This window comes from Sorex fumeus, unplaced genomic scaffold, assembly GCF_029834395.1.
Source record: "Sorex fumeus unplaced genomic scaffold, SorFum_2.1 ptg000051l, whole genome shotgun sequence".
NCBI classification, from domain to species: domain Eukaryota; kingdom Metazoa; phylum Chordata; class Mammalia; order Eulipotyphla; family Soricidae; genus Sorex; species Sorex fumeus.
Genome location: NW_026606108.1, coordinates 1 through 25,409, shown reverse-complemented (window position 1 = coordinate 25,409; position 25,409 = coordinate 1).

Below are 25,409 nucleotides of genomic sequence, written 5' to 3'. Positions count from 1 at the left end.
CTCTGCCAACGGGTGCCGCGGAGCTAAGTCCTGGGGTCAGAAGCAGCCCGGAGCGGGGCCGAGGGCTGGTCCAGACGCGGGGCGGCCCAGGCGCTTGGCCCGGCCCTCGGCCACCTGGTGCCGCGGAGCTAAGCACCAGGGTCGGCAGCAGCCCGGAGCGGGGCCGAAGGCCGGGCCTGGCGCTGAACGGCGCAGGCGCGGGGCCCGACCCTCGGCCCTCTGGTGCCGCAGAGCTAAGACTCGAGGTCGGCAGCGGCCAGGATCGTGGCTGAGGGCCTTGATGGGCGCGGCCAGCCCGTGCGCGAGGACCAGCCTTCTGCCGTTGGGTGCCGCAGAGCTAAGCCCCGGGGCGGCAGCGGCCCGGAGCGGGGCCAGGGCCAGTCGGGGTGCGCGGCGGTCCTGGCACGCGGCACAGCCCTCGGCCCGTGTGTGCCCCGGAGCTAAGCCCTGGGATCTGCAGCGGCCCGGAGAGGGGCCAAGGGCCGGGCAGGGCGCGGTGCGGCCCGGGCACGAGGCCCGGCCCTCGGCCCGCGGGTGCCGCGGAGCTAAGCCCCAGGGTCGGCAGCGGCCCGGAGAAGGGCCGAAGGCCGGGCAGGGCGCTGGACCTCCTGGGCGTGTGGCCAGGCCCTCCACTGGCGGGAGCCGCGGAGCTAAGCCCCTGTGTCGGCAGCGGCCCGGAGCGGGACCGATGGCTGGGCCTGGCGCGGGGCAGCCAGGGTGCGCGGCCCGGCACTCCACCGGCGGGTGCAGCAGAGCTAAGCCCCGGGTTCAGCAGCGGCCCGGAGCGGGGCCGAAGGATGTTCCGGGCACGAGGCGGCCAGGGCGCGCGGTCAGGCCCTCGGCCCGCCGGTGCCGCGGAGCTAAGCCCCGGGGTCGGCAGCGGCCCAGAACGCGGCCGATGTTCGGGACAGAAGCGGGACGGCTAGGGTGCCCGTCCCGGTCCTCTGCCGGCGGGTGCCGCGGAGCTAAGCCCGGGGTCAGGAGCGGACCGGAGCGGGGCCGAAGGACGTTCCGGGTGCAGGGCGGCCAGGGCGCGCGGCCTGGTCCTCGGCCCGCCGGTGCCGTGGAGCTAAGACCCGGGTTCGGGAGCGGCCCAGAACGCGGCCGAGGGTCCTGATGGGATCGGGGCAGCCAGGGCACGTGGCCCGGTCCTCCGCCAGGGGGTGCCGCGGAGCTAAGCCTCAGGGTCGGCAGTGGCCCAGAACGCGGCCGAGGGTCCCGACGGGATCGGGCAGCCAGGGAACGTGGCCCGGTCCTCTGCCAGCAGTTGCCGCAGAGCTAAGTCCTGGGGTTGGCAGCATCCCGGAGCACGGCCGAGTGTCGGGACCGGAGCGTGGCGGCCCGTGCGTGTTGCCCGGCCCTTGTCCCGCGGGTGCCACGGAGCTAAGCCCCGGGGTCGGCAGCGCCCCGGATCGGTGCCAAGGGTCGGGACGGGAGCGGGGCGGCTCGGGCGCGCGGCCCGACCCTCAGACTTTGGGTGCCGCGGGGCTAAGCCCTGGGGTCCGCAGCAGCCCAGAACGTGGCCGAGGGTCCCGACGGGATCGGGCAGCCAGGGAACGTGGCCCGGTCCTCTGCCAGCAGTTGCCGCAGAGCTAAGGCCCCCCCGACGGGATTGGGGCCTCCCTGGCACGTGGCCCGGTCCTCCGCCGGCGGGTGCCGCGGAGCTAAGCCCCGGGGTCGGCAGTGGCCCAGAGCAGGGTCGATGGCCGGGCCGGGCGACGGGTAGCCCGGGCGCGCGGCCCGGTCCTCCCCCGGCGGGTGCCGCAGAGCTACGTCCCGGGGTCGGCAGTGGGCGAGAGCAGGGCCGAGGGCCGGTCCGGGCACAGGGCTGTCCGGGCGCGCAGCCCGGCCCTCAGCCCGCTGGTGTCGCGGAGCTAAGCCCCGGAGTCGGCAGTGGCCAGGAGCGGGGCCGAGGGCCCTCGTGGGCGCGGCCGGCCCAGGCGTGCCTCCCGGCCCTCCGCCGACTGGTGCCGCGGAGCTAAGCCCAGGGGTCGGCAGCGGCCCGGAGCGGGGCCTGGTCCTGGCCGGGCACGGGGCCTCCCTAGTGCGCGGCACAGCCCTGGGCCCAAGTGAGCCGCGGAGCTAAGCCCTGGGTTGGCAGCGGCCCGGAGCGGGGCCGAGTGCCGGGCCAGGCGTTTGGAGGCCCGGGCACGTGGCCAGGCCTTCTGCCGACGGGTGCCGCGGAGCTAAGCCCCGGGGTCGGCAGCGGCCCGCGGCAGGGCCAAGGGCCCGGCCGGGCACTGTGGTGCCCGGGCGCGCGACCCAGCCCTCGGCCCACGGGTGCCACGGAGCTAAGCCCCGAGGTCATCAGCGGCCCGGTGCGGGGCCGAGGGCCGGGCCAGGCACTGGGCGGCCCGGGCGCGCGGCCAGGTCATCCGATGGCGGGTGCCGCGGGGCAAAGCCCCTGGGTCGGCAACGGCCCAGAGTGGGGCCGAGGGCCGTGTTGGGCTCTGGGCAGCCCGGGCACGTGGACAGGTCCTCCGCCGGTGGGTGCCGCGGAGCTAAGGCCCGGGGTTGGCAGCGGCCCGAATCGGGGCCGATGGCCGGGCCGGTTGCGGTGCGGCACAGGCGCACGGCACGGTCCTCCGCCGGGGGTCCCACGGAGCTAAGCCCCTGGGTCGGCAGCGGCCCAGAGCGGGGCCGACGGACGTGCCGGGCGTGGCGCGGCCCAGGTGCGTGGCCAGGCCCCCGGCCCGCGGGTACCGCGGAGCTAAGCCCCGGGGTCGGCAGTGGCCCGGAGCCGGGCCGAGGGCCGGGCCTGGCGCGGGGTGGCCCGGGCGCGCGGCCCGGCCCTCCACCGGCGGGTGCCGCAGAGCTAAGCCCCGGGGTCTTCAGCGGCCCAGAACGCGGCCTAGGGTCGGGACGGGAGCGATGCTGCTCGGATGCGCCGCTCCGTCCTTCGCCGGCGGGTGCAACGGAGCTGATCCACAGGGTCGGCAGCGTCCGGGAACGGAGCCGAGGGCAGGGCAAGGCGCGGGATGGCCCGGGCGCGCAGCCCCATCTCTCGGCCTATGGGTGCTGTGGAGTAAGCCCCGGTGTCGGCAGCGGTCTGGAGCGCAGCCGAGTGTCGGTACGGGCGCGGGGTGTCCCGGGCACGTGGCCCGGCCCTCTGCCGGCGGTTGCCACGGAACTAAGCCCCGGGTTCAGCAGCGTCCCAGAGCGGGATCGAGGGCCGGGCCGGGTGCTGGGCGGCCCGTGCGCAAGGACAGGTCCTCCGCTGGCGAGTGCCGCGGATCTAAGCCCCGGGGTCGGCAGCGGTCTGGAGAGCGGCCGAATGTCCGTATAGGTGCGGGGCAGCTTGGGCGCGCGGCCCGACCCTCAGCCAGCGGGTGCCGCAGAGCTAAGTCCTGGGGTCGGCAGAGGCCCGGAACGCGGCCGATGTTCGGGACTGAAACGGGGCGGTTTGGGTGCGCGTATCTATACTCCGCTGGCGGGAGACGCAGAGCTAAGCCCCGGGGTCGGCAGCGGCCCGGAGCTGGGCCGAGCGTCCCAATGGTATTGGGGCAGTCCGGCCACGTGACCCGGTCCTCTGCCGGTGGGTGCCGCGGAGCTAAGCCCTGGGGTTGGCAGCGGCCCGGAGTGGGGCCGATGGCCGGGCTGGGCGCGGGGCAGCCCGGGCGTGTGGCCCGGCCCTCCACCGGGGGTTGCCGCGGAGCTAAGCCCGGTGTCGGCAGCAGCCCAGAGCAGGGCCGAGGGCCGGGCCGGGCGCGTGGCAGCCTGGGCGCGAGGCCCCGCCCTCCGCCGGCGGGTGCCGTAGAGCTAAGCCCCGGGGTCGGCAGCGGCACAGAACACGGCTGATGGTCGGGACGGGAGCGGGGCGACTGGGGTGCACGTCCCGGTCCTCCGCTGGCAGGTGCCGCCGAGCTAAGCCCCGGGGTCAGCAGCGGCTCAGGGCGGTGCCGAGGGCCGGGAGGGGCGCGGCGCGGCCCTGGTGCGCAGCCAGGCCCTCCGCCGGTGGGTGCCGCGGAGCCCAGCCCCAGGGTCGGCAGCGACCCAGAACGTGGCCGAGGGTCCCGACGGCATCGTGGCTACCCGGGCACGTGGCCCGGTCCTTGGACCTCAGGTGCCGCGGGGCTAAGCCCTGGGGTCCGCAGCGGCACAGAACACGACCGAGGGTCCCGACGGATTAGGGCAACCCGGGTGCGTGGACAGGCCCTCCGCCGGCGGGTGCCGCGGAGCTAAGCCCCAGGGTCGGCAGCGGCCCGGAGCGGGGCTGAGGGCCGGGTTTGGCTCTGGGCAGCCCGGGCGCGTGGACAGGCCCTCCGCCGGCGGGTGCCGCGGAGCTAAGCCCCGGGGTCGGCAGCGGCCCGAATCGGGGCCAAGGGCCGGGCCGGGCGCGGTGCGGCCCGGGCGCCCGCACGGCCCTCTGCCGGGGGTCCCACGGAGCTAAGCCCCTGGGTCGGCAGCGGTCCTGAGCGGGGCCGAGGTACATGCCGGGCACGGCGCGGCCCAGGCGCGCGGCCAGGTCATCGGCCAGCGGGTACCACGGAGCTAAGCCCCGGGGTCGGCAGCGGCCCGGAGCGGGGCCTAGGGCCGGGCCGGGAGCGTGGCAGCCCGGGCGCGCGGCCCGGCCCTCGCCTGCGGGTGCCGCAGAGGTAAGCCACGGGGTCTGCAGTGGCCCAGAATGCGGCCGAGGGTCAGAACGGGCGCAGCGCTACTGGGGTGCTCGGCTCCGTCCTTCGCCGGCGGGTGACGCGGAGCTGAACCCCAGGGTCGGCAGCCGCCGGCCAGGCAAGGCACGGGATGGCCCGGGTGCGCAGCCCCATCTCTCGGCCCACGGGTGCCGTGGAGCTAATCCCTGGGGTCGGCAGCGGTCTGGAGCGCGGCTGAGTGTCGGTATGGGCGCGGGGTGTCCCGGGCGCGCGGCCCGGCCCTCCGCCGGGAGTTGCCACGGAACTAAGCCCCGCCGGGTCGGGCACTGTTCGATCCGGGTGCGTGGCCAGGCACTCCGCTGGCGGGTGCCGCGGAGCTAAGCCCTGGTGTCGGCAGTGGCCTGGAGCGTGGCCGAGGGCCAGCCGGGCGCGGGGCAGCCTGGGTGCGTGGCCCGACCCTCCGCCGTCGGGTGCCGCAGAGCTAAGTCCTGGGGTCGGCAGAGGCCCGGAACGCGGCCGATGTTCGGGACTGAAACGGGGCGGCTTGGGTGCGTGTCCCGGTCCTCCGCCGGCGGGAGCCGTGGAGCTAAGCTCCGGGGTCGGCAGAGGCCCGGAACGTGGCCGATGTTCGGGACTGGAGCGGGGCGGCTCGGGTGCGTGACCTGGTCCTCCGCCGTTGGGAGCTGTGGAGCTAAGTCCTGGGGTTGGCAGCGTCCCGGAGCACAGCCGAGTGTCGGGACGGGAGCGTGGCAGCCCATGCGCGTGGCGCGGCCCTGTCCCGCGCATGCCACGGAGCTAAGCCCCGGGGTCGGCAGCACCCCGGATCGGGGCCGAGGGCCAGGCCGGGAGCGGGGCGGCCCAGGCGCGCGGCCCAGCCCTCCGCCCGGGGGTGCCGCGGAGCTACGCCCCAGGGTCCACAGCGGCCCGAAGCGGGGACGAGGGTCGGGACGGGAGCGGGGCGGCTCAGGCGCACGGCCCGTCCCTCGGAACATGGGTCCCGCGGGGTTAAGCCCTGGAGTCCGCTGCGACCCAGAACGCTGCCGAGGGTCGTGACGGGATCGGGGCAGCCCTGGCACGTGGCCCGGTTCTCCGCCGGTGGGTGCTGCGGAGCTAAGCCCAAGGGGTCGCCAGCGGCCGGGAACACGTCCGAGGGCCGGTCTGGGCGCGGGGCTGTCCAGGCACGCAGGGCGGCCCTCAGCCAGCTGGTGTCGCGGAGCTAAGCTCCGGAGTTTGGCAGCGGCCCAGATCGGGGCCCAGGGCCGTGGCGGGCGCGGCCGGCCCGGGCGTGCCTCTCAGCCCTCTGCCGACTGGTGCCGCGGAGCTAAGCCCTGGGTTGGCAGTGGACCGGAACGGGGCCGAGGGCCGGGCCGAGCGCGGGGCTGCCCGGGCGCATGGTCATGGCCTCTGCCTCCGCCGGCGGGTGCCGCAGAGCTAAGCCCCAGGGTCGCCAGCGGCCGGGAACACGTCTGAGGGTCGGGAAGGGAGCGGGCCGGCTCAGGCGCGCGGCCCGGCCCTCGGCCCGCGGGTACCGCGGAGCTTAGACCTAGGGTCGGCAGTGGTCTGGGGCGCAGCTGAGGGTCAGTACTGGCGCAGGGCGGTGCGACCCGGCCTGTTGGTGCCGCGAAGCTAAGCCCCGGGGTCAGCGCGCGGCCCCGGCCCTCCGCCGGGTGTTGCCGCAGAGCTAAGCCCCGGAGTCGGCAGCGGCCCGGACCGGGGCCGAGGGACGTGACGGTCGCAGGGCGTCTCGGGCGTGCGGCCCGGCTCGTGGCCCGCTGGTGCCGCGGAACTAAGCCCCGGGGGTCGGCAACGGTCTGGAGCGGGACCGAGGGCTGTGCCGGGTGCGGCCGGCGCGGGCGCGCGGACCGGCCCTCAGCCAGCGGTTGCCGCGGAGCTAAGCCCTGGGTTCGGCTGTGGCCCGGAGCGTGACCAGGGCCGGGAGCTAAGCCCCGGGGTCAGCAGCGGCCCGGAGCGCGGCCGAGTGTCAGGACGGGAGCGGGGCAGCCCTTGTCCCGCGGGTGCCACGGAGCTAAGCCCCGGGGTCGGCAGCAGCCCGGAGCGGGGCCGAGGGCCGGGCTGGGCGCTGGGAGTCCCGGGCGCGTGGCCAGGCCCTCCGCTAGCGGGACCCGCAAAGCTAAGCCCCGGTGTCGGCAGCGGCCCGAAGCGGGGCCGAGGGCCAGGCTGGGCGCGGGGCAGGTGCCGCAGAGCTAAGCCCCGGGGTCGGCAGCGGCCCGAAATGCAGCCAATGGTCGGGACGGGAGCGGGACGGCTTGGGTGCACATCCCGGTCCTCCGCCAGTGGGTGCCACGGAGCTAAGCCCCGGGGTCGGCAGCGGTGCCATGGAGCTAAGCCCCGGGGTCGGAAGCGGTCTTGGGCGGGGCTGAGGCCGGGACGGGCGCGGTGCAGCCCGGGTGCACAGCCCGGCCCTCGGACTGCGGGTGCGGCAGAGCTAAGCCCCAGGGTCCGCAGAGGCCTGGTGCAGGTCCGAGGGCCGGGCCGGGTGCGGGGAGGCCCGGCCGCGCGGCCAGGACATCCGCCGGCGGGTGCCGCGGGCAAAAACCCCTGGGTCGGCAGCGGCCCGGAGCGGGGCAAGGGCCGGGCCGGGCACGAGGCTGCCAGGACGCGCGGCCCGGCCCTCGGTCCGCGTGTGCCACGGAGCTAAGCCTCGGGGTCGGCAGCGGCCCGGAGCGGGGGCCGAGAGCCGGGCCAGGCGCAGGGCGATCCTGGCGCTTGGCCAGGCACTCCTCCGGCGGGTGCCGCGGAGCTAAGCACCGGGGTCGGCAGCGGCCCGGAGCAGGGCCGATGGCCAGGCCTGGCGCGGGACAGTTCGGGCGCGTGGCCCGGTCCTCCGCCGGCTGGTACCGCGGAGCTAAGCCCCGGGGTCGGCAGCGGCCCAGAGCGGGGCCGAGGGCCGGGTTGGGCACTGGGCAGCCCGGGCGCGTGGACAGGACCTCCGCCGGTGGTTGCCGCGGAGCTAAGCCCCGGGATCGGCAGCGGCCCTAAGCGGGGCCGAGGGCCGGGCCGGGTACGGTGCGGCCCGGGTGCATGGCACTCCCCTCCACCGGGCATGCCGCGGAGCTAATCCGAGGGTCGGCAGCAGCCGGGAGCGGGGCCGAGGGCCAGGCAAGGCGCGGAATGGCCCGGGCGCGCAGCCCCATCTCTCAGCCCGCGGGTACCGTGGAGCTAAGCCCCGGGGTCGGCAGCGGTCTGGAGCGCGGCCGAGTGTCAGTATGGGTGCGGGGTGTCCCGGGCGCACGGCCCGGCCCTCGGCCTGTTGGTGCAGCGAAGCTAAGCCCCAGGCACAGCAGCGGCCCGGAGCAGGGCCAGGGACGGATCAGACATGGGGCGGCTCCAGCGCGCGGCACAGCCCTCGGCCCGTGTGTGCCGCTGAGCTAATCCCTGGGGTTGGCAGCGCCCCGGAGCGGGGCCGACGCCGGGCCGGTTGCTGGGAGGCCCGGGCGCATGGCCAGGCCTTCCGCCGGCGGGTGCTGCAGAGCTAAGCCCCGGGGTCGGCAGCGGCCCGGAACAGGGCCGAGGACCGGGCCGGGCGTGGTGCTGCCCGAGTGCATGGCACGGCCCTCCTCCGCGGGTGCCACAGAGCTAAGCCCCGGCATTGGCAGCAGCTCTGAGCGGGGCCAAGGGACGTGCTGGGTGCGGCGCGGCCTGGGCGTGCGGCCTGGCCCTCAGCCCGCGGGTACCACGGAGCTAAGCCGCGGGGTCGGCAGCGGCCCGGAGCGGGGCTGAGGGCCGGGCCGGGCGCGGGGTGGCCCGGGCGCGAGGCCCTGCCCTCCGCCGTCGGGTGCCGCCCAGCTAAGCCCCGGGGTCTGCAGCGGCCCAAAACACAGCCGAGTGTTGGGACGGGAGCGGCGCTGCTCGGGTGCGCGGCTCCGTCCTTCGCCGGCGGGTGCCGCGGAGCTAAACCCCAGGGTCTGCAGCGGCCGGGAATGGGGCCGAGGGCCGGACAAGGGGCGGGACGGCCCGGGTGCGCAGCCCCATCTCTCGGACCGCGGGTGCCGTGGAGCTAAGCCCCGGGGTCGGCAGCGGTCTGGAGTGCGGCCGAGTGTCGGCACGGCGCGGGGTGTCCCAGGCGCACGGCCCGGCCCTCGGCCTCTTGGTGCCGCGAAGCTAAGCCCCGGGGTTGGCAGCTGCCTGGAGCAGGGCCGAGGGCCGGGCCAGGCGCGGTGCGGCCCGGGCGCGCGGCCCGGCCCTCCGCAGACGGTTGCTGCGGAACTAAGACCCCGGGTCGGCAGTGTCTCGGAGCGGGACCGAGGGCCGGGCCGGGCGCTGGGCGGCCCGGGCGCGTGGACAGTACCTCCGCCGGCGGGTGCCGTGGAGCTAAGCCCCGGGGTTGGCAGCGGCCCGGAGCGGGGCCGAGGGATATGCCGGGCGCGGGATGGCCCGGGCGTGCGGCCCGGCCCTCGGCTGGCGTGTGCCGCGAATCTAAGCCCCGGGGTCGGCAGCGGCCCGGATCAGGGCCGACGGCCGGGCTGGGGGCAGGGCTGCACAGGCGTGCTGCCCGGCCCTCCACAGGGGGGTGCCGCGGAGCTATGCCCCGGGGTCGGCAGCGGCCAGGAGCAGGACTGAGGACCGTGCCTGGCGTGGCAGGCACGGGCGCGCGGACCGGCCCTCTGCCAGCGGGTGCCGTGTAGCTAAGCCCCGGGGTTGGCAGTGGCCCGGAGCGGGACAAGGGCCGGGCCGGGCGCGGGGCGGCAAGGGCTCACGGCCCGGCCCTCGTCCCACGTGTGCCGCGGAGCTAAGCCCCTGGTTCGGCAGCTGCCCGGAGCAGGGCCGAGGGATGTACCGGTCGCCGGACGGCCCGGGTGCCCGGCCCGGCCCTCGGCCCGCGTGTGCCGCGGAGCTAAGCCCCGGGGTCGGCAGCTGCCCGGAGCAGGACTGAGGGCCGTGCAGGGCGCGGTCGGCCCGGGCGCGTGGACCGGGCCTCCTCCGGCGGATGCCGCGAAGCTAAGCCCCGGGTTCGGCATTGGCCCCGAGCGGGCCAGGGCCGGTCCGAGCGCGGGGCGGCCCCGGCGCATCCTGGCCCTCGGCCCGCGTGTGCTGCGGAGCTAAGCCCCGCCGTTGGCAGCAGCCCGGAGCGGGCCAAGGGCTGGGCCGGCCACGGGGGGCGGCCCAGGCGCGTGGACAGTCCCTCCGCCGGCGTGTGCCGCGGAGCTAAGCCCAGGGGTTGGCAGCGGCCCGAAGCGGGCCGAGGGCCCAGCCGAGCGCTGTGGGACCCAGGCGTGCGTCCCGGCCCTTGGCCAGCGGGTGCCGCGGAGCTAAGCCCTGGGGTAGGCAGTGGCCCGGAGCAGGGCCGAGGGTCGGGAAGCGAGAGGGCCGGCTCGGGCGTGTGGCCCGGCCCTCCGCCAGCGGGTGCTGCGGAGCTACGCCCCGGGGTTGGCAGCAGTCTGGAGCGCAGGGCGGCCCGGGCGCGCGGCCAGGCCCTCCGCCGGGCGTGCCGCAGAGCTAAGCCCCGGGGTCGGCAGCAGCCCAGAGCGGGTCCGAGGGCCGGGTAGGGCGCTGGGCAGCCCGGGTGCGTGGACAGGCCCTCCGCCGGCAGTTGCCATCGAGCTGAGCCGCGGGGTCGGCAGCGGCCCAGAGCGGGGCCGAGGGCAGGGCCGGGCGCAGGGTGGCCCGGGTGCGTGGCCCGACCCTCAGCCCGCGTGTGCTGCGGAGCTAAGCCCCGGAGTCGACAGCGGCCCAGAGCGGGGCCGAGGGCTGGGCCGGGCGCGGGGTGGCCCGGGCGCGCGGCCCGACCCTCGGCCTGACCCTCGGCCCGCGGGTACCGCGGGGCTAATCTCCGGAGTCAGCAGCGGCCCGAGCGGGGCCGATGGCGGGGCCGGGCGCGAGGCAGCCCTGGCATGCGGCCCGGTAATCCACCGGCAGGTGCCGCGGAGCTAAGTCCCGGGGTCGGCAGCGGCCCAGAGCGGGGCCAAGGGCCGGGCCAGGCGTTGGAAGGCCCGTGGCCGTGGCCAGGTCCTCCGCTGGCGGGTGGTGCGGAGCTAAGCCCCGGGGTTGGCAGTGGCCTGGAGTGGGGCCAAGGGCCGTTCCTGGCGCGGGGCGGCCCGGGCACGCGGCCCGGCCCTCGACCCGCTGTTGCCACGGAGCTTAGGCCCGGGGTCGGCAGTGGACCGGAGCGTGGCCAAGTGTCGTGACGGGAGCTGGGCGGTCCGTGCGCGCGGCCGGGCCCTTGTCCTGCGGGTCCCACGGAGCGCAGCCCCGGGGTCGGCAGCAGCCCGGAGCGGGTCCGAGGGCCGGGCCGGGCGCTGGAAGGCCCGTGGCCGTGGCCAGGCCTTCCGCTGGCGGGTGCCGCGGAGCTAAGCCCAGGTGTCGGCAGCGGCCCGGAGTGGGGCCGAGGGCCGGGCTGGGCGCAGGACAGCCCGGGTGCGTGGCCAGGCACTCCGCTAGCGGATGCCGCGGAGCTAAGCCCCGGGGTCGGCAACGGACTGGTGCGTGGCCGAGGGCCAGGTCATGTTTGGGGTGGACCGGGGCGCGCGGACTGCCCCTCCGCCACCGGGTGCCGCGGAGCTAAGCCCTGGGGTCGGCAGCGGCCCGGAGCGTGGCCAGGGCCGGGACGGGAGAGGGGCGGCTGCGGCGCGTGGCCCAGCCCTCGGCCCGCGTGTGCCGCGCAGCTAAGCCCCGGGGTTGGTAGCGTCCCGAAGCAGGGCCGAGGGCCGTGCCGTGCGTGGGGCGGCCCGGGTGCGCGGCCCAGCCCTTTGCTGGGGGATACCGCGGAGCTAAGCCCCAGGGTCGGCAGCGGCCCGAAGTGGGACCGAGGGTCGGGACGGGTGCGAGGCGGCTCGGGCGCGCGGCCCAACCATCGGACCGCGGGTGCCGCGGGCCTAAGCGCTGGGGTCCGCAGCGGCCCAGAACGCGGCCGAGGGTCCCGACGGGATCGGGGCCGCCCGGGCACGTGGACTGGTCCTCCGCCAGCGGGTGCCGCGGAGATATGCCCTGGGGTCGGCAGCGGCCTGGAGCGGGGCCAGGGCTGGGCCGGGCGCGGCTGGCCCGGGCGCGCGTCCTGACCCTCTGCCGACGTTTGCCGCGGAGCTAAGCCCCGGGGTCGGCAGCGGCCCGGAGCGGGGCCAGGGCCGGGCCAGGCGTGGGGCACCCCGGGCTCGCGGCCAGGCCCTCTGCCGGCGGGTGACACAGAGCTAAGTCCTGGGTTCGGCAGCGGCCCGGAACGCGGCCAATGGTCGGGACGGGAGCGGGGCAGCTCGTGTGCGCGGCCAGGCCCTCCGCGGAGGGTGCCAAGGAGCTAAGCTCCGGGGTGGGCAGCAGCCCACGGCAGGGCCTAGGGCCCAGCCGGGCGCTGTGGAACCCGGGCGCTCGACCCGGCCCTTGGCCCGCGGGTGCCGCGGAGCTAAGCCCAGGGGTAGGCAGCTGCCCGGAGGGGGACCGAGGGCCGAGCAGGGCGCTGGGCGGCCCGAGCGCGTGGACAGGCCCTCCGCCGGCGTGTACCACGGAGCTAAGCCCCTGGTTCGGCAGTTGCCTGGAGCAGGGCCGAGGGATGTGCCGGTCGTCGGACGGCCCAGGCGCGCGGCACGGCCCTCGGCCCGCGTGTGCCGCGGTGCTAAGCCCCGGGGTCGGCAGCTGCCCGGAGCGGGACTGAGGGCCGTGCAGGGCACGGTCCGCCCGGGCGCGCGGACCGGGCCTTCTCCGGCGGATGCCGCGAAGCTAAGCCCCGGGGTCGGCAGCGGCCCAAAGCGGGCCGAGGGCCAGGCCGGACACGGGGGGGCGGCCCGGACGCGCGGCCAGGCCAACCGCCGGTGGGTGCCGCAGAGCTAAGCCCCAGGTTTGGCAGCGGCCCGGAACGCGGCCGAGGGTCGGGAAGGGAGCGGGCCGGCTCGGGTGCCCGACTCGGCCCTCCACCAGCGGGTGCCGTGGAGCTAAGCCCAGGGGTCGGCAGCGGCCCGCGGCAGGGCCGAGGGCCCGGCCGAGCGCTGTGGGACCCGGGCACGCGACCCGGCCCTTGGCCAGCGGGTACCGCGGAGCTAAGCCCCGGGGTAGGCAGTGGCCCGGAGCGGGGCCGAGGGTTGGGAAGGGAGCGGGCCGGCTCGGGCGCGCGGCCCGAGCCTCCGCCAGCGGGTGCTGCAGAGCTACTCCCCGGGGTTGGCAGTGGTCTGGAGCGCGGCCGAGTGTCGGTATGGGCACAGGGTGGCCCGGGCGCGCGGCCAGGCCCTCCGCCGGGCGTTGCCGCAGAGATAAGCCCCGGGGTCAGCAGCAGCCCGGAGCTGGGCCCAGGGACGTGACGGGCGCGTGGCGGCCCGGGCGCGGTGCCTGGCCCGCGGCCCGCTTGTGCCGCGGAGCTAAGCCCCGGGGTCGGCAGCGGCCCGGATTGGGGCCGAGGGCCAGGTTGGGCGCTGGGTAGCCCGGGCGCATGGACAGGCCCTCCGCCAGCGGGTGCCGTGGAGCTAAGCCACGGGGTGGACAGCGGCCCAGAGCGGGGCCGAGGGACGTGCCGGGCACGGGACGGTCCGGGCTCGCGGCCCGGCCCTTGGCCCACGCGTGCCGCGGAACTAAGCCCCGCGGTCGGCAGCTGCCCAGAGCGGGACTGAGGGCAGTGCCGGGAGCGGCCGGCCCCTGGCGCGCGGAAATGCCCTTGGCGGCGGGTGCCACGGAGCTAATCCCCGGGGTCGGCAGTGGCCCGGTGCGGGCCCAGGACCGGTCCGGGCAAGGGACGGACCCGTCGCGCGGCCTGGGCCTCGGCCCGCGTATGCTGCGGAGCTAAGCCCTGGGGTTTGCATCAGCCCGGAGCGTGGTTGAGGGCCGGGCCGGGCACTAGGCGGCCCGGGCGCATGGCCAGGCCCTCCGCCAGCGGGTGCCAAAGAGCTAAGCCCTGGGGTCGGCAGCGACCCGGAGCGGGGACGAGTGCCGGACCGGGCGCGGTGCGGCACGGGCGCACGGCCCGGCCCTCGCCCCGCGAGTACCGAGGAGCTAAGCCCTGGGGTCGGCAGCAGCCTGGAGTGGGGCCCAGGGACGTGATGGGTGGGGGGCGGCCCGGGCACGGGGTCCGGCCCACGGCCCACTTGTGCCACGGAGCTAAGCCCCGGGGTCGGCCGCGGCCCGGAGCGGGTCCGAGGGCCGGATAGTGCGCTGGGGAGCCCGGGCGCGTGGACAGGCCCTCCGCCGGCAGTTGCCGTGGAGCTGAGCCACGGGGTCGGCAGCGGCCCGAAGCGGGACCGAGGGCTGGGCAAGTCGCGGGGCGGCCCGGGCGCGCGGTCCCGTCTCTCGACCCGCAGGTGCCGTGGAGCTAAGCCCCGGGGTTGGCAGCGGCCCGGAGTGTGGCCGAGGGCCGGGCCGGGTGCGGGGCGGCCCAGACGCGCATCCTGGCCCTCGGCCCGCTGGTGCCGCGGAGATAAGCCACGGGGTCGGCAGCGGCCCGGAGCGGGGCCGAGGTCTGGGCCAGGCACGGGGCGGCCCGGGTGCGCGTCCCGACCCTCGGCCCGTGTGTGCTGTGGAGCTAAGCCCCGGGGTCGACAGCGGCCCAGAGCGGGCCGAGGGCAGGGCTGGGTGCGGGGCGGCCCGGGTGCGCGGCCCAGCCCTCCGCCGGCGGGTGCCGCAGAGCTAAGTCCTGGGGTCTGCAGCGGCCCGGAGAGGGACCATGGGCCGGTCCGGGCGCGGGGCGGCCCGGGCGCATGGCCCGGACCTCGGCCCGCTGTTGCCACGGAGCTTAGGCCCGGGGTGGCCTGGGTGCGCGGCGCGGCCCTCTGCCCGCGGATGCCGCGGAGCTAAGCCCCCGGGTCGGCAGCGGCCCGGAACACGGCCGAGGGTTAGGAAGGGAGCGGGGCAGCCCTGCTGCGCGGCCCGGCCCTCTGTCGACGGGTGCTGCAGAGCTAAGCCCCGGGGTTGGCAGCAGCCCAGACTGAGGCCGACTGTCGGGACGGGAGCGTGGCGGCTCCGGCGCGTGGCCCGGTCCTCCGCCAGTGGGTGCCGAGGACCTAAGTCCCGGGGTCGGCAGGGGCCAGGAGCGGGGCCGAGGGCTGGGCAAGGCGCTGGGCGGCCCGGGCGCGCGGACCCTTCTCTCGGCCCGCGGGTGCCGTGCAGCTAAGCCGCGGGGTCGGCAGCGCCCCGGAATGGGGCCGACAGTCGGGCCTGTCGCAGCCGGCCCTGGCACGCGGACTGACCCTCCGTCGACGGGTACCGCAGAGCTAAGCCCCGGGTTCGGCAGCGGCCCAGAGCTGGGCCATGGCCGGAACTGGAGCGGGCCCCCCCCGACTCGCCACCCGGCCCTCGGCCCACGTGTGCCGCGGAGCTAAGCCCCGGGGTCGGTAGCGGCCCGAAGCGGGCCGAGGGCCCGGCCGAGCGCTGTGGGACCCGGGCGCGCGTCCCGGCCCTTGGCCAGCGGGTGCCGCGGAGCTAAGCCCCGGGGTAGGCAGTGGCCCAGAGTGGGGCCGAGGGTCGGGAAGGGAGCGGGCCGGCTCGGGCGCATGGCCCGGCCCTCCGCCAGTGGGTGCTGCGGAGCTACGCCCCGGGGTTGGCAGCGGTCTGGAGCGCGGCCGAGTGTTGGTATGGGCGCAGGGCGGCCCGGGCGCGCGGCCAGGCCCTCCGCCGGGCGTGCCGCAGAGCTAAGCCCCGGGGTCGGCAGCAGCCCGGAGTGGGGCCCAGGGACGTGACGGGCGGGGGGCGGCCCGGGCACGGGGCCCGGGCCGCGGCCCGCTTGTGCCGCGGAGCTAAGCCCCGGGGTCGGCCGCGGCCCGGAGCCGGTCCGAGGGCCGGATAGTGCGCTGGGGAGCCCGGGCGCGTGGACAGGCCCTCCGCCGGCAGTTGCCGTGGAGCTGAGCCACGGGGTCGGCAGCGGCCCGAAGCAGGACCGAGGGCTGGGCAAGTCGCGGGGCGGCCCGGGCGCGCGGTCCCGTCTCACGGCCCGCGGGTGCCGTGGAGCTAAGCCCCGGGGTTGGCAGCGGCCCGGAGTGTGGCCGAGGGCCGGGCCGGGTGCGGGGCGGCCCAGATGCGCATCCCGGCCCTCGGCCCGCTGGTGCCGCAGAGCTAAGCCCCAGGGTCGGCAGCGGCCCGGAGCTGGGCCCAGGGCTGGGCCAGGCGCGGGGCGGCCCGGGTGCGCGTTCCGACCCTCGGCCCGCATGTGCTGTGGAGCTAAGCCCCGGAGTCGACAGTGGCCCAGAGCGGGCCGAGAGCAGGGTTGGGTGCGGGGCGGCCCGGGTGCGCGGCCCGACCCTCGGCCCACGTGTGCCGCAGAGTTAAGCCCCGGGGTCGGCAGCGGTACGGAGCGCGGCCGAGGGCCGAACCAGGCGCGGGGTAGCCCGGGCGCGCGGCCCAGCCCTCCGCCGGCGGGTGCCGCAGAGCTAAGTCCTGGGTTCTGCAGCTGCCCGGAGAGGGACCATGGGCCGGTCCGGGCGCGGGGCGGCCCGGGCGCACGGCCCGGCCCTCGGCCCGCTGTTGCCGCGGAGCTTAGGCCCGGGGTCGGCAGTGGCCTGGAGCTCGGCAGAGTGTCGGGACGGGAGCGGGGCTGCCCATGCGCAAGACCGGGCCCTTGTCCCGCGTGTCCCACGGAGCAAAGCACCGGGGTTGGCAGCGGCCCGGAGCGGGGCCGAGGGCCAGGTCGGGTGCTGGAAGGCCCGGGCGCGTGGCCTGGCCCTACGCTAGCAGTTGCGCGGAGCTAAGCCCCAGGGTTGGCAGTGGCTCGGAGCGGGGCCGAGGGCCGGGCCGGGCGTGGTGCAGCCCCGGCGCGCAGCCCGGCCCTCGGGCCGCTGGTGCGGGGAACTAAGCCCCAGAGTCAGCAGCGGCCCGGGGCGGGGCTGAGGGCCGGGCCAGCCGCGGGGCGGCCCGGGTGCGCGGACAGGACATCCGCCGGCGGGTGCTGCGGGCAAAAGCTTCTGGGTCAGCTTCGGCCCGGGGCAGGGCCGAGGGCCGGGCCGGGCGCGGGGAAGCCCAGGCGCACGGCCCGGCCCTCGGCCCGCTGGTGCCACGGAGTTAAGCACCGCGGACGGCAGCGGCCCGGAGCGGGTGCGAATGCTGTGCCGGGCATGTGGTGGCCCGGGTGAGGGGTGTGGTGACCCGGGCGAGTGGCCCGGCCCTCTGCCGGCGGGTGTCGAGTAGCTAAGCCCCGGGGTCGGCAGTGGTCTGGAGAGCTGCCGAGTGTCCGTACCGGCGCGGGGTGGCCTGGGTGCGCGGCGCGGCCCTCTTCCCACGGATGCCGCGGAGCTAAGCCCCAGGGTCGGCAGCGGCCCGGAACGCGGCCGAGGGTCAGGAAGGGAGCAGGGCAGCCCTGGTGCGCGGCCCGGCCCTCTGCCGATGGGTGCCGCAGAGCTAAGCGCCGGGGTTGGCAACAGCCCAGACTGAGGCCGACTGTCGGGACGGGAGCGTGGCGGCTCCGGCGCGTGGCCCGGTCCTCCGCCAGCGGGTGCCGAGGACCTAAGTCCCGGGGTCGGCAGGGGCCAGGAGCGGGGCCGAGGGCTGGGCAAGGCCCTGGGCGGCACGGGCATGCGGACCCTTCTCTCGGCCCGCGGGTGCCGTGCAGCTAAGCCGCGGGGTCGGCAGCGCCCCAGAATGGGGCCGACAGTCGGGCCCGTCGCAGCCGGCCCTGGCAGGCGGACTGACCCTCCATCGACGGGTACCGCAGAGCTAAGCCCCGGGTTCGGCAGCGGCCCAGAGCTGGGCCATGGCCGGAACTGGAGTGGCCCCCCCCCGGCTCGCCACCCAGCCCTCGGCCCGCGGGTGCCGCGGAGCTAAGCCCCGGGGTCGGTAGTGGCCCAGCGCGGGGACAAGGGCTGGGCCGGGCGCGGGTCGGCCCAGGAGCACGGCTCGGCCCTCTGCCGTTGTGTGCCGTGAAGCAAATCCCCGGGGTCGGCAGCGGACCGGAGCGTGGCCGAGGGCCGGGCCGGGTGCGGGGCTGCCCAGGCGCTCGGCCCGGCCCTCAGCCCACTGGTGCCGCGGAGCTAAGCCCTAGGGTCGGCAGCGGCCCGGAGGGGGGTCGAGGGCCGGGCCGGGCGCAGGGTGGCCCGGGTGCGTGGCCCGACCCTCAGCCCGCGTGTGCTGCGGAGCTAAGCCCCGGAGTCGACAGCGGCCCAGAGCGGGGCCGAGGGCTGGGCCGGGCGCGGGGTGGCCCGGGCGCGCGGCCCGACCCTCGGCCTGACCCTCGGCCCGCGGGTACCGCGGGGCTAATCTCCGGAGTCAGCAGCGGCCCGAGCGGGGCCGATGGCGGGGCCGGGCGCGAGGCAGCCCTGGCATGCGGCCCGGTAATCCACCGGCAGGTGCCGCGGAGCTAAGTCCCGGGGTCGGCAGCGGCCCAGAGCGGGGCCAAGGGCCGGGCCAGGCGTTGGAAGGCCCGTGGCCGTGGCCAGGTCCTCCGCTGGCGGGTGGTGCGGAGCTAAGCCCCGGGGTTGGCAGTGGCCTGGAGTGGGGCCAAGGGCCATTCCTGGCGCGGGGCGGCCCGGGCACGCGGCCCGGCCCTCGACCCGCTGTTGCCACGGAGCTTAGGCCCGGGGTCGGCAGTGGACCGGAGCGTGGCCAAGTGTCGTGACGGGAGCTGGGCGGTCCGTGCGCGCGGCCGGGCCCTTGTCCTGCGGGTCCCACGGAGCGCAGCCCCGGGGTCGGCAGCAGCCCGGAGCGGGTCCGAGGGCCGGGCCGGGCGCTGGAAGGCCCGTGGCCGTGGCCAGGCCTTCCGCTGGCGGGTGCCGCGGAGCTAAGCCCAGGTGTCGGCAGCGGCCCGGAGTGGGGCCGAGGGCCGGGCTGGGCGCAGGACAGCCCGGGTGCGTGGCCAGGCACTCCGCTAGCGGATGCCGCGGAGCTAAGCCCCGGGGTCGGCAACGGACTGGTGCGTGGCCGAGGGCCAGGTCATGTTTGGGGTGGACCGGGCGCGCGGACTGCCCCTCCGCCACCGGGTGCCGCGGAGCTAAGCCCTGGGGTCGGCAGCGGCCCGGAGCGTGGCCAGGGCCGGGACGGGAGAGGGGCGGCTGCGGCGCGTGGCCCAGCCCTCGGCCCGCGTGTGCCGCGCAGCTAAGCCCCGGGGTTGGTAGCGTCCCGAAGCAGGGCCGAGGGCCGTGCCGTGCGTGGGGCGGCCCGGGTGCGCGGCCCAGCCCTTTGCTGGGGGATACCGCGGAGCTAAGCCCCAGGGTCGGCAGCGGCCCGAAGTGGGACCGAGGGTCGGGACGGGTGCGAGGCGGCTCGGGCGCGCGGCCCAACCATCGGACCGCGGGTGCCGCGGGCCTAAGCGCTGGGGTCCGCAGCGGCCCAGAACGCGGCCGAGGGTCCCGACGGGATCGGGGCCGCCCGGGCACGTGGACTGGTCCTCCGCCAGCGGGTGCCGCGGAGATATGCCCTGGGGTCGGCAGCGGCCTGGAGCGGGGCCAGGGCTGGGCCGGGCGCGGCTGGCCCGGGCGCGCGTCCTGACCCTCTGCCGACGTTTGCCGCGGAGCTAAGCCCCGGGGTCGGCAGCGGCCCGGAGCGGGGCCAGGGCCGGGCCAGGCGTGGGGCACCCCGGGCTCGCGGCCAGGCCCTCTGCCGGCGGGTGACACAGAGCTAAGTCCTGGGTTCGGCAGCGGCCCGGAACGCGGCCAATGGTCGGGACGGGAGCGGGGCAGCTCGTGTGCGCGGCCAGGCCCTCCGCGGAGGGTGCCAAGGAGCTAAGCTCCGGGGTGGGCAGCAGCCCACGGCAGGGCCTAGGGCCCAGCCGGGCGCTGTGGAACCCGGGCGCTCGACCCGGCCCTTGGCCCGCGGGTGCCGCGGAGCTAAGCCCAGGGGTAGGCAGCTGCCCGGAGGGGGACCGAGGGCCGAGCAGGGCGCTGGGCGGCCCGAGCGCGTGGACAGGCCCTCCGCCGGCGTGTACCACGGAGCTAAGCCCCTGGTTCGGCAGTTGCCTGGAGCAGGGCCGAGGGATGTGCCGGTCGTCGGACGGCCCAGGCGCGCGGCACGGCCCTCGGCCCGCGTGTGCCGCGGTGCTAAGCCCCGGGGTCGGCAGCTGCCCGGAGCGGGACTGAGGGCCGTGCAGGGCACGGTCCGCCCGGGCGCGCGGACCGGGCCTTCTCCGGCGGATGCCGCGAAGCTAAGCCCCGGGGTCGGCAGCGGCCCAAAGCGGGCCGAGGGCCAGGCCGGACACGGGGGGGCGGCCCGGACGCGCGGCCAGGCCAACCGCCGGTGGGTGCCGCAGAGCTAAGCCCCAGGTTTGGCAGCGGCCCGGAACGCGGCCGAGGGTCGGGAAGGGAGCGGGCCGGCTCGGGTGCCCGACTCGGCCCTCCACCAGCGGGTGCCGTGGAGCTAAGCCCAGGGGTCGGCAGCGGCCCGCGGCAGGGCCGAGGGCCCGGCCGAGCGCTGTGGGACCCGGGCACGCGACCCGGCCCTTGGCCAGCGGGTACCGCGGAGCTAAGCCCCGGGGTAGGCAGTGGCCCGGAGCGGGGCCGAGGGTTGGGAAGGGAGCGGGCCGGCTCGGGCGCGCGGCCCGAGCCTCCGCCAGCGGGTGCTGCAGAGCTACTCCCCGGGGTTGGCAGTGGTCTGGAGCGCGGCCGAGTGTCGGTATGGGCACAGGGTGGCCCGGGCGCGCGGCCAGGCCCTCCGCCGGGCGTTGCCGCAGAGATAAGCCCCGGGGTCAGCAGCAGCCCGGAGCTGGGCCCAGGGACGTGACGGGCGCGTGGCGGCCCGGGCGCGGTGCCTGGCCCGCGGCCCGCTTGTGCCGCGGAGCTAAGCCCCGGGGTCGGCAGCGGCCCGGATTGGGGCCGAGGGCCAGGTTGGGCGCTGGGTAGCCCGGGCGCATGGACAGGCCCTCCGCCAGCGGGTGCCGTGGAGCTAAGCCACGGGGTGGACAGCGGCCCAGAGCGGGGCCGAGGGACGTGCCGGGCACGGGACGGTCCGGGCTCGCGGCCCGGCCCTTGGCCCACGCGTGCCGCGGAACTAAGCCCCGCGGTCGGCAGCTGCCCAGAGCGGGACTGAGGGCAGTGCCGGGAGCGGCCGGCCCCTGGCGCGCGGAAATGCCCTTGGCGGCGGGTGCCACGGAGCTAATCCCCGGGGTCGGCAGTGGCCCGGTGCGGGCCCAGGACCGGTCCGGGCAAGGGACGGACCCGTCGCGCGGCCTGGGCCTCGGCCCGCGTATGCTGCGGAGCTAAGCCCTGGGGTTTGCATCAGCCCGGAGCGTGGTTGAGGGCCGGGCCGGGCACTAGGCGGCCCGGGCGCATGGCCAGGCCCTCCGCCAGCGGGTGCCAAAGAGCTAAGCCCTGGGGTCGGCAGCGACCCGGAGCGGGGACGAGTGCCGGACCGGGCGCGGTGCGGCACGGGCGCACGGCCCGGCCCTCGCCCCGCGAGTACCGAGGAGCTAAGCCCTGGGGTCGGCAGCAGCCTGGAGTGGGGCCCAGGGACGTGATGGGTGGGGGGCGGCCCGGGCACGGGGTCCGGCCCACGGCCCACTTGTGCCACGGAGCTAAGCCCCGGGGTCGGCCGCGGCCCGGAGCGGGTCCGAGGGCCGGATAGTGCGCTGGGGAGCCCGGGCGCGTGGACAGGCCCTCCGCCGGCAGTTGCCGTGGAGCTGAGCCACGGGGTCGGCAGCGGCCCGAAGCGGGACCGAGGGCTGGGCAAGTCGCGGGGCGGCCCGGGCGCGCGGTCCCGTCTCTCGACCCGCAGGTGCCGTGGAGCTAAGCCCCGGGGTTGGCAGCGGCCCGGAGTGTGGCCGAGGGCCGGGCCGGGTGCGGGGCGGCCCAGACGCGCATCCTGGCCCTCGGCCCGCTGGTGCCGCGGAGATAAGCCACGGGGTCGGCAGCGGCCCGGAGCGGGGCCGAGGTCTGGGCCAGGCACGGGGCGGCCCGGGTGCGCGTCCCGACCCTCGGCCCGTGTGTGCTGTGGAGCTAAGCCCCGGGGTCGACAGCGGCCCAGAGCGGGCCGAGGGCAGGGCTGGGTGCGGGGCGGCCCGGGTGCGCGGCCCAGCCCTCCGCCGGCGGGTGCCGCAGAGCTAAGTCCTGGGGTCTGCAGCAGCCCGGAGAGGGACCATGGGCCGGTCCAGGCGCGGGGCGGCCCGGGCGCATGGCCCGGACCTCGGCCCGCTGTTGCCACGGAGCTTAGGCCCGGGGTGGCCTGGGTGCGCGGCGCGGCCCTCTGCCCGCGGATGCCGCGGAGCTAAGCCCCCGGGTCGGCAGCGGCCCGGAACACGGCCGAGGGTTAGGAAGGGAGCGGGGCAGCCCTGCTGCGCGGCCCGGCCCTCTGTCGACGGGTGCTGCAGAGCTAAGCCCCGGGGTTGGCAGCAGCCCAGACTGAGGCCGACTGTCGGGACGGGAGCGTGGCGGCTCCGGCGCGTGGCCCGGTCCTCCGCCAGTGGGTGCCGAGGACCTAAGTCCCGGGGTCGGCAGGGGCCAGGAGCGGGGCCGAGGGCTGGGCAAGGCGCTGGGCGGCCCGGGCGCGCGGACCCTTCTCTCGGCCCGCGGGTGCCGTGCAGCTAAGCCGCGGGGTCGGCAGCGCCCCGGAATGGGGCCGACAGTCGGGCCTGTCGCAGCCGGCCCTGGCACGCGGACTGACCCTCCGTCGACGGGTACCGCAGAGCTAAGCCCCGGGTTCGGCAGCGGCCCAGAGCTGGGCCATGGCCGGAACTGGAGCGGGCCCCCCCCGACTCGCCACCCGGCCCTCGGCCCACGTGTGCCGCGGAGCTAAGCCCCGGGGTCGGTAGCGGCCCGAAGCGGGCCGAGGGCCCGGCCGAGCGCTGTGGGACCCGGGCGCGCGTCCCGGCCCTCGGCCAGCGGGTGCCGCGGAGCTAAGCCCCGGGGTAGGCAGTGGCCCAGAGTGGGGCCGAGGGTCGGGAAGGGAGCGGGCCGGCTCGGGCGCATGGCCCGGCCCTCCGCCAGTGGGTGCTGCGGAGCTACGCCCCGGGGTTGGCAGCGGTCTGGAGCGCGGCCGAGTGTTGGTATGGGCGCAGGGCGGCCCGGGCGCGCGGCCAGGCCCTCCGCCGGGCGTGCCGCAGAGCTAAGCCCCGGGGTCGGCAGCAGCCCGGAGTGGGGCCCAGGGACGTGACGGGCGGGGGGCGGCCCGGGCACGGGGCCCGGGCCGCGGCCCGCTTGTGCCGCGGAGCTAAGCCCCGGGGTCGGCCGCGGCCCGGAGCCGGTCCGAGGGCCGGATAGTGCGCTGGGGAGCCCGGGCGCGTGGACAGGCCCTCCGCCGGCAGTTGCCGTGGAGCTGAGCCACGGGGTCGGCAGCGGCCCGAAGCAGGACCGAGGGCTGGGCAAGTCGCGGGGCGGCCCGGGCGCGCGGTCCCGTCTCACGGCCCGCGGGTGCCGTGGAGCTAAGCCCCGGGGTTGGCAGCGGCCCGGAGTGTGGCCGAGGGCCGGGCCGGGTGCGGGGCGGCCCAGATGCGCATCCCGGCCCTCGGCCCGCTGGTGCCGCAGAGCTAAGCCCCAGGGTCGGCAGCGGCCCGGAGCTGGGCCCAGGGCTGGGCCAGGCGCGGGGCGGCCCGGGTGCGCGTTCCGACCCTCGGCCCGCATGTGCTGTGGAGCTAAGCCCCGGAGTCGACAGTGGCCCAGAGCGGGCCGAGAGCAGGGTTGGGTGCGGGGCGGCCCGGGTGCGCGGCCCGACCCTCGGCCCACGTGTGCCGCAGAGTTAAGCCCCGGGGTCGGCAGCGGTACGGAGCGCGGCCGAGGGCCGAACCAGGCGCGGGGTAGCCCGGGCGCGCGGCCCAGCCCTCCGCCGGCGGGTGCCGCAGAGCTAAGTCCTGGGTTCTGCAGCTGCCCGGAGAGGGACCATGGGCCGGTCCGGGCGCGGGGCGGCCCGGGCGCACGGCCCGGCCCTCGGCCCGCTGTTGCCGCGGAGCTTAGGCCCGGGGTCGGCAGTGGCCTGGAGCTCGGCAGAGTGTCGGGACGGGAGCGGGGCTGCCCATGCGCAAGACCGGGCCCTTGTCCCGCGTGTCCCACGGAGCAAAGCACCGGGGTTGGCAGCGGCCCGGAGCGGGGCCGAGGGCCAGGTCGGGTGCTGGAAGGCCCGGGCGCGTGGCCTGGCCCTACGCTAGCAGTTGCGCGGAGCTAAGCCCCAGGGTTGGCAGTGGCTCGGAGCGGGGCCGAGGGCCGGGCCGGGCGTGGTGCAGCCCCGGCGCGCAGCCCGGCCCTCGGGCCGCTGGTGCGGGGAACTAAGCCCCAGAGTCAGCAGCGGCCCGGGGCGGGGCTGAGGGCCGGGCCAGCCGCGGGGCGGCCCGGGTGCGCGGACAGGACATCCGCCGGCGGGTGCTGCGGGCAAAAGCTTCTGGGTCAGCTTCGGCCCGGGGCAGGGCCGAGGGCCGGGCCGGGCGCGGGGAAGCCCAGGCGCACGGCCCGGCCCTCGGCCCGCTGGTGCCACGGAGTTAAGCACCGCGGACGGCAGCGGCCCGGAGCGGGTGCGAATGCTGTGCCGGGCATGTGGTGGCCCGGGTGAGGGGTGTGGTGACCCGGGCGAGTGGCCCGGCCCTCTGCCGGCGGGTGTCGAGTAGCTAAGCCCCGGGGTCGGCAGTGGTCTGGAGAGCTGCCGAGTGTCCGTACCGGCGCGGGGTGGCCTGGGTGCGCGGCGCGGCCCTCTTCCCACGGATGCCGCGGAGCTAAGCCCCAGGGTCGGCAGCGGCCCGGAACGCGGCCGAGGGTCAGGAAGGGAGCAGGGCAGCCCTGGTGCGCGGCCCGGCCCTCTGCCGATGGGTGCCGCAGAGCTAAGCGCCGGGGTTGGCAACAGCCCAGACTGAGGCCGACTGTCGGGACGGGAGCGTGGCGGCTCCGGCGCGTGGCCCGGTCCTCCGCCAGCGGGTGCCGAGGACCTAAGTCCCGGGGTCGGCAGGGGCCAGGAGCGGGGCCGAGGGCTGGGCAAGGCCCTGGGCGGCACGGGCATGCGGACCCTTCTCTCGGCCCGCGGGTGCCGTGCAGCTAAGCCGCGGGGTCGGCAGCGCCCCAGAATGGGGCCGACAGTCGGGCCCGTCGCAGCCGGCCCTGGCAGGCGGACTGACCCTCCATCGACGGGTACCGCAGAGCTAAGCCCCGGGTTCGGCAGCGGCCCAGAGCTGGGCCATGGCCGGAACTGGAGTGGCCCCCCCCCGGCTCGCCACCCAGCCCTCGGCCCGCGGGTGCCGCGGAGCTAAGCCCCGGGGTCGGTAGTGGCCCAGCGCGGGGACAAGGGCTGGGCCGGGCGCGGGTCGGCCCAGGAGCACGGCTCGGCCCTCTGCCGTTGTGTGCCGTGAAGCAAATCCCCGGGGTCGGCAGCGGACCGGAGCGTGGCCGAGGGCCGGGCCGGGTGCGGGGCTGCCCAGGCGCTCGGCCCGGCCCTCAGCCCACTGGTGCCGCGGAGCTAAGCCCTAGGGTCGGCAGCGGCCCGGAGGGGGGGTCGAGGGCCGGGCCGGGCGCAGGGTGGCCCGGGTGCGTGGCCCGACCCTCAGCCCGCGTGTGCTGCGGAGCTAAGCCCCGGAGTCGACAGCGGCCCAGAGCGGGGCCGAGGGCTGGGCCGGGCGCGGGGTGGCCCGGGCGCGCGGGCCCGACCCTCGGCCTGACCCTCGGCCCGCGGGTACCGCGGGGCTAATCTCCGGAGTGCAGCGGCCCGAGCGGGGCCGATGGCGGGGCCGGGCGCGAGGCAGCCCTGGCATGCGGCCCGGTAATCCACCGGCAGGTGCCGCGGAGCTAAGTCCCGGGGTCGGCAGCGGCCCAGAGCGGGGCCAAGGGCCGGGACAGGCGTTGGAAGGCCCGTGGCCGTGGCCAGGTCCTCCGCTGGCGGGTGGTGCGGAGCTAAGCCCCGGGGTTGGCAGTGGCCTGGAGTGGGGCCAAGGGCCGTTCCTGGCGCGGGGCGGCCCGGGCACGCGGCCCGGCCCTCGACCCGCTGTTGCCACGGAGCTTAGGCCCGGGGTCGGCAGTGGACCGGAGCGTGGCCAAGTGTCGTGACGGGAGCTGGGCGGTCCGTGCG